The following is an 8,628-nucleotide window of genomic DNA, read 5'->3' on the forward strand; positions in this document are numbered from 1 at the left end:
CTGAAGTTAAGGCTGCTGCCATGGCTACCAGACTTGCCAAGAGCCACGGCCTATCCAACATCATCATTGAAGGATTGATGGACAAATGTATGTATTGATGGACAAATTATCAATATAATGACACCTTAACGGGTTTAAAAAAAAAAAAGTTTTACTATTTTAAATAAAAAGAAAAAAATATTTTAGATTTAAACACAAGACTATCAAAATATATTAAACGGGTTTGGCATTAAATATGAAAATCTTGTTGGAGCGGGTTAAACATTTTGAGGAAGAAACTTCTATTGTTCTATCAATCTATTGTCACAATTATTGTACGGGTGATAGCCAAGCCACTCAAGTTTGGGTCAATTCTCAGCAAACTTTTAAGATTATACTTTTATATGTACCCCATAAAAATTGAATGGTAAGCAAATTGTTTGCTTTCCAGAGTAAATAGTAAGCAAAATGTATACTTTTCATTTATGTTGATCAATTAAGCTTACTTTCCAATAGTAGAAAAAGATGGAGTTTGAGAAATTAACAATGCTCAACAAGTTGGTCGTTTGGTTAGGTCAATATGAGTGTAATAACACCATACTGCATTTAAAGCTTGTATTACTTCATTGCCTTTATGTTATGGAGTATATCATAATAATCGTTCTCACATTTCTTTGTAAGCAATATAGTTGTTCTCATGGACCACAACAAATGTAATCCCTAAAAGAGAAATGCTTGTTTTTTTTGGCAATGCCAAATTTCTTGAAAAAAGTCAATTGTTGTGTGGACGAACTTTTTACAAATAAATATTTCGTATTAAATTTAAAATAAATAAAAAGAAAAGCAAAAGAAAATTTTGTTTACTTTCTATTTTCTCAAATAAAAGTCTTTCTTTGTATTTAAGGTGAATAAAAAAAAACTAGTGTATACATTTGGTAGAGTTTGACTAATGTAAGGTGATTGAAAAATTAAACAAAGGTGAATTTTTGGGGAGGACAAAGGGAATACGAAGTATAAGATTTGACTAATTAAAGCTTCAATTGTTTTTGTATGGACCCGGTCTACAATAAATTATTGTAGAACTAAAATTTGACACTTTCAAATAATATAATCACATTTTGGATAATATAATCACTTTTTTAGATGATATAATTATCTTTTTGTGAGTCATATTTTGATCTCATATTAAACCATTTAATGAGATTATATAATTATCTTTAGGATGATAAAATTTAAAAAATCATCTTTTTCAATGATGTAATTTACTATTTGATACTTTTTATAATGATAAATTCACTTTTTGAGTGATACATTTACATAATAGTTTCAAGATGATATAATCACTTTTGTAATAATATAATAACATTTCGTATGATATAATCACATTCGTATGAAACACTAGAAGGTTGGGTCTACAATGAGTTATTGTACATCGAGTCTATTCTAGTCTTAATATTAAAGCTTAACGGTGAAATTAAATTATGAGTACGATAAAAATACATATGCTCTTTGGAGATGAGATTCCATAATTTACTACTCTTTATTGAGTGAGTTTATGTTTATCTATCTGTTCAAAATAATAGATATCAATCTTATTTGATAAGTAGATATTGATAAAAAACTACTACATCCGTATATTTTATATTGTCGTCAACAAAAAATTAATAATACTAGTAATCTATAAACTATATTATATCACAATACAATAATACATACATGGATTAAAAAAAAAATGAAGTATAGAGAAGTGATAGTAGGCTAAATGTTTCTTTTTCTAACTTTATTTTTTCTCTAAGGAGATTGTGTAATCAAAGATACGGAGGAAGTATTAGATATAAGAATTTTATTTATATATTTATTCATTTGAAAGAGATACTAGAATTTTTTTGAATGGGGTATTAGATATTAGAATGGTACTCCAAATAAAGTTTTTATAGTATCCAAAAAGAAAGAATATCTTATACTCAATCTAACAAACTCAAAACAAACATTTACATGGGAAACAGAGTTAAACCTAAAATTTGGCAAAAGAATTCGTAGTTTTCTACCAAGGCCAAATAGAAGCATCCCAAATTCCCAACTCAATTCCATCACTATCCTCAATCACGGATCTTAAGAACACTTATTATTATTTCTTTAATATTCACTCCAGCTTTTCCTCATAAATTCTTCTACAGTACTCCCTCAAATTAATTTCCTACAATCCTTCCTTTTAAACAAACTATATTCAAGGACCCATCTTTCCAGCCTGGCGCTCTTCCATTTGACAACAACAATATCACTCTCCTTGACCCCACCCTCTCCCCAACTCCACCGATTATATTCATTGTTTTTTTCACTCATCCAAGACAAATTTAACAATTTCCCATCAAATTTAAAATACATCAAAATCTCCTCCCAATATCTATCCTATCCCACCACCACAATGCCACTCCCCCTCTCACTCACCCTCCTCCTCCTCACTCTTCTCACCCTCGGCTCCGCGGAGCCGAGGGATATCCCTCAGTTCCGCGAAGCCCTAGCGTTCCGCAACGGCGTAAACTGCGCCGTTGCGGGAACACAAGGCGCAACTATCCACATTGCCATGACCCTCGATACAACATACCTCCGCGGCTCAATAGCCGCGGTATTCTCCGTCCTACGCCATTCGGCTTGCCCGGAAAACATCGCATTTCATTTTTTAACCTCTTCCCGCCACTTCCACAACCTCAACCGTACCATCACCTCTACTTTCCCTTCTCTCTCAGTCTCTCTCCTCCACTTCGACCCTCTCCTCGTCCGCGGCAAAATCTCCACCTCCGTTCGCCGCGCACTCGATCAACCCCTCAATTACGCGCGCATCTACCTCGCTGAACTCCTCCCGAACTCCGTCGATCGCGTGATTTATCTCGATTCCGATCTCATTGTCGTCGACGACGTTTCCAATCTCTGGAACATCGATCTCCGAGCCCACGTACTCGGTGCTCCAGAATACTGTCACGCTAACTTCACCAGCTACTTCACCCCGAAATTCTGGACCACCTCAGAACTCTCTAGAACCTTCCAGAAACGAGAGCGACCACCCTGCTACTTCAACACCGGGGTCATGGTAATCGATGTAAACAAATGAAGAAAAGGTGGGTTCACCTCAAAACTCGAGAATTGGATGAGATTGCAAAAACGACACCGTATTTACCAACTGGGTTCATTGCCGCCATTTTTGCTTGTTTTTGGAGGTGAAGTACAGAGAATTGAACATCGATGGAATCAACATGGATTAGGGGGTGATAATATTAGAGGGTTATGTAGAGATTTACATCCTGGGCCTGTTAGTTTGTTACATTGGAGTGGTAAGGGTAAACCTTGGCTTAGAATTGATTCTAATCGTCCTTGTCCTTTGGATAGTCTTTGGGCCCCTTATGATCTTCTCTATTCCCCACTGTCGTCGTCAGCTGTGGTGTTGCTTTCCGACGGGTGAGGGTTATAAAATTATTGGGTGGTTCAAGATTATCACGTCCTCGTGTATGTGTGTACATTATTAGTTTTTGTAATTATTATTGTTAAGATCGATCGGTACAATTTGATTGCTACCACTCTAATTTTAAATATTTTTGTTAGGTGGGGTATATTCAAAATTTAGTAAACTCCGACTAATTTAAAATCGAACCGTCTTAAAACCCCATATGGAAAAATTTAAATTTCTCTTGTTGATATTGTTGGTAAGACGGAATAACTTCCTTATCAGTTGATTTAAGATGTCGAGGTATGACCGAGTGGCAAGTTTAATTGCGAGGTCACCCGTTGATTTAAAAAAATGGTTACAAGCTGTTTACAATAAGATGATCATGCTACAAGGCTACAAGTGTATACTAGCAAGAGCTAAATGGTGACAATGGTAGTAAAAAATAATAGGATCACTCGGACATAGAGATTAGATAGTAAAGATGCATGTGAAATTTTGTTGGCAGTTTGTTAACGTGGAGAAATATTGTTGATAGTCTAGGGATAGTGTTGATTCTGTTTGAAATAATTTATTTGAGCCTTTAATTTTTAATCTATTCACTGTGAAGTCACAGATTTACAGGTGGTGGTGGTAAACTGGTAATTGTTGTAGCTTTGTCGATTTATATACTATTTTCGATAGTATTATTTATGAGATATAAATTATTGCAAAATTATAACTAAAAAAATCGAAAGTAATTGTTCGATTTTAAATGTTGTTTTTGTTTTGACTTTTTTTTTTGTCTCGTAATTGCTTCTAACTAGGAAAATCTTTGTAAGAATGAAGGGATTATAGGTTAAGAAATGTGTGAGATTTTTGAGCAAAAAGTTTTAGATGCTTGGTTAGGAGATTACTGTGGTGTAATCATTAACAAGAGTAATGATTAATGGAGATTTATTGGATGCTAATCTAATGTACACTTTCAATGTTGATCTGCTTTATTAGAAATTGCTAAATTGGAGGTGCGTCAACTTTTGTTGTTTCATGTTTGGATATAGATTCTATTGATTTAAAACAATTACGTGGGCTAATTAAAATGCAAAGTTTAGCATGCACTATGTGATACTTTAATTAAGAATACAATCATATACGAAGTAGAAAACAATACTAGTGTTTCTTTTAAGCTACTTTTCTCATCTGAGTGACTGAGTCATTTCTATACTATAATACTTATATATTTCTCTCTCTCTCTCTCTCTCTCTCTCTCTTTTTTTTTTTTTTTTTTTTACAGGAAACTTATACTACCTCCGTTACAGGTTATGTGCAACGATTACACATTTTCCCTCTCTATTTTATATCAAATCGTTGCACATAACCTATAACGGAGGTAGTTGTAGACACCCATTTCTGTCTCCCCAAAACCAAACCCGGTGATGAGTACCTTTCACATCGAATCATAATCAAATGAAGTGAAAGTGTGGAAAGTCTAGTGTTGCGGATAGTTTTAATTTCTTTTCTTTTCTCTCTGTATTTTGAAAATCTATTTTAAGAAAACAGCCAATCCAGTTTGGTTGGTCCATGATATGGGTCCAATAGTAGTGTAGTTGGATGGGGTTTGAAAAGAGCTTTCCAACGATATATTATAAGCCCAATTCCGATGAATATTGAGGAAATTATGGCCAAATTACTAATCTGGGCCCGGTTTGAACATTATATGCGGCCCAATGATCTAGGGGAGGGCCTAATATGGATTTATCATTCCTAATGCAATTAGGAATGGTTTTAGTCTTCTAGATACTTCTAGAAGGTTCTTTTCATTCCTAATTCAATTAGCATTGATAAATTGACTTTTGTTGACTTTTTAGAGTTTTAATCAGAATAAAAGAGTGTTTTTGAGGAAAATACGATTTTATCCTCCTGTACGGTTAATTTCTATCTGATTTTAGAAAACGCGTCAAAAACCTGATTAGCGCCTAACGCCAGCATTAGCGCCTGGCGCTAGCATTAGCGTCTGGCGCTAACTCTGTTTTTTCACGTCAGGACTCTGGTTCGATTTTCTATCTTTTTGGCTGATTTTCTCTATAAATAGCCTCCTAAAAACTCCGTTTTGAATCGTCTACAATCATCAACTCTCTAATTCTTTCTCTCTCTAAGCTAAAGCTTCTCTCTCTCTTTTCTAAACCTACCCCCCCCTTTTTTTTTTTTTACAAAATTCCGCATTCACAAGACCTAGATACACCTAGAATTATTTGAAGTTGCCTTCGCCCTAGACGTGAAAGGTTTTAAATTCTGAGGGTTTGGTCCCAAATCCTTATTTCAATTATTTAATTGTTTTATTTATTGTTTTCCTTGAATTTACTAACGTGTGTATTTTGTTATTAGAAAGAGGTACGAGGGATCCAAGTAAGGACTTTAGTGGTTTTTATTGATATTATGATGTAGAAATCATGCTTAGATTGTTATTATGATTCCTAGTGTTATGTTAGGGCGTTTTGATCTTCCTAGTATCATGTCTAGGTGATATGTCTATTTTATATAGTGTTTTACCCCCGTCCCGTGGTCATTATTAGTAGTGTTTTTTGGCTCTTTCGGGCCACTTTTATTACTAATTTGTGTGTTCTAGTGTTTTCGTAGTTTTAATTATATTTTATAGGAAATTGCACTCTTGGAGCATTTTCCCGGGCATTATTGGATCGACTACGGAAGCTAGAAGGACACGACCACTTTTGGAGCCCAAGATCGGTGAGAGCCGGTAACTAAGGGCTCGGTTATTTGGATCACGAGGCAATTGGACCATGTATTCGAGACCCGAGAGGAAATATGGATTGGGCCGAGAAATCTAGCCCAATCGAAGTCCAAGCCTTGAAGAAGAAGACCGGGCCCGATCGGGCAAGCATACGCCCGATCGGGCGGCTGCGCGCATGACTCCTATCAAGGAAAGGCGCGCCCGATCGGGCGCAGCACATTAGAAGGAGCGTTGTAAAAAAGGCGGGCCCGAAAGATCGGGCGCGTGTTTTCTCCTAGAGTCTGATTAAGTTTAGTTAATTCTTGTTTTAGGAGAAGTATATATACGTTTTGTACGGATTATTTACTTACCTTCTTTCTCTTAGACTTTCTCTCTCTACTTAGTATTTTTCTCTCTCTTAAATTCTCTCTAAACTCTTGTTCTTAATTCCTTCATTAGTTCCAGATTTATTTTGGTACAATTTCTTCCCATTTTAATTTCAGCTATTTTAATTGTTTTCTTGATTATGTTCTTATTTATTTATTTGATTGGTTTAGTTATGATGATTAGTGAGTAGTTTAATTCTAGGGTTTATGGGGATCCATAATTAATATGAAGGGATAGATTGTTATTATTGATTGTTGATGTTGCATGATAATTTCCTAGTGAATTGTTTTAATTCTTCGCAATTAGATTATGAATCGAGCAGATGTAATTTGATTGTGAATGTTTAGCAATATTGAATTGATGAATCGAGCAGATGTTGATTTAATATTAAAGGCTATTTTTAATAGGAACTTAGGTCTAATAAATTGCGAGAGCCTGTTAGATCTATGTTGGTTAATAAATTGCGAGAGCCTGTTAATCATGTTATTTGTGCATTGTTAATTATTAATTACTTCGTTCTATCCCGGAATATTAATTATTGGTGAACCTATGACCCTAGGCTTCCTTATTATTGATTCTTTTCTCCCTAAACTCATTCTTCGTAGTATAGAATTCACACTAAAAACATTGGTTACTTGGATAATTTAGAATGTAATAATTAATTAGAACTAAAAAGACTTGTTTCCCTGTGGAGTTCGACCCTACTTCCCTATCTACCTTAGTTAGTGATTTAGGTAATTATTTTTTATTAGGGGATACGACTCTACCCTGTCACTAGGGTAACTTTAATATCAAGTATATATGATTAAAAGTTTGATGCCTTTTATGTTCTTCCTAATATTCATGTTAGTATCATGTTAGGGTTAAAGCTTTGATTTTTATTGTTTGGTGACATGCTAGGGTTTGTTATTAATCTTGTTAGTATCATGCCTAGGATCTTGCTATTTTTATGTTTTAACATGATTAATTTAATTATTATGATTGTTATTTCAATTATGATTATTATTATTTTTATTATTATTTATGTTGCTTGATATTATTTATTGTTATTGTTTGATCACGCCTTTTATTGCATGTTTAAAGGGAATTTGTACTTATAATCACGCTTAATAAGATAATTAATATTCTTGTTTAGGGTTAATTTGATTATAATTCAAGTGATCGCCAATAATAGTTTTATTTGTGCATTAATATTCAACCAACATAGATAAACAGGTTTAGGGTAAACCTATTGATTGCATGTTAGTCAGAAAGCACACATGAATACGATCAGAATAAAGTAGAGGCCTATTATTAGGGCAGGTTCAATCTCTTTTATGTTGGATTTGTACCTTCATCCTCGAACTACCAGTCATGGTTCAAGACCTATTGGAGTTGACGATCTCCTGGATCGTTAAGGGGTGTAACCTTCACCATGTGAACGGTTTACAAGTTCCTAAAACTTGTTGGCGACTCTTTTGCTCTATCTTCTTTCCCTTTGGACGCCACCGTACTTTAGTGTATGATCACAGTGGGGTTCAAGCTAGGGATAATGCTTGAAATATTCCCTACAGTAGTACATTTTTTTTTGTTCACTCAGTCACTCTTTGTTTCAAAACAGTGTGATAATTTCTTTAGCGTATGTGTATGTCTATGATTGATTATTATACAGTTATAGCTAAAGTCTTCTTCACTTCATGCATTCAATCTAGGTATAATAAGTTTCATCTAGTGAGTAGTACGGGCGTTGCTTTAAGTTACTACTTTTGTAATCGTGCAATTGGGGTATTTAATTTAGGAAATTTTAATTTGTGAAAAATCACCCACTTAAAACACATTTTTGTGAAAAACCACCCACGATAAAAAAAATGTTGTAAAAAACCACCCAAACTAAAAAAATGTTGCAAAAAGACACCCACTGCCAGAAAACAGGTTGTTGACCATATTTTACGGCGTTGACCGCCCTCCCTTGGTGTTGGCCACCCGTCTCATCCCCTTAAAAACCACTAGAATTCACCGGAAAACGTCGATCGCCCTTCCCCCTCCCCTTTGAAAACCTTTAAAATTCACTTGAAATAATGAAAAACCCCAAACCACCACCGAAAATGTGGTCGGAGTGATTTTCGAGGTGAACGGG

The 8,628-nt window shown here is 34.7% G+C and overlaps 1 pseudogene; it reads left to right on the forward strand.

The window, feature by feature from the left end:
* The first annotated feature begins 1,793 nt into the window (after window positions 1-1,793).
* LOC110720018 lies at window positions 1,794-3,537 on the forward strand (annotated as a pseudogene).
* The last annotated feature ends 5,091 nt before the right edge of the window (window positions 3,538-8,628 follow it).

The sequence above is a fragment of the Chenopodium quinoa genome, unplaced genomic scaffold (assembly GCF_001683475.1).
Source record: "Chenopodium quinoa cultivar QQ74 unplaced genomic scaffold, ASM168347v1, whole genome shotgun sequence".
NCBI classification, from domain to species: domain Eukaryota; kingdom Viridiplantae; phylum Streptophyta; class Magnoliopsida; order Caryophyllales; family Amaranthaceae; genus Chenopodium; species Chenopodium quinoa.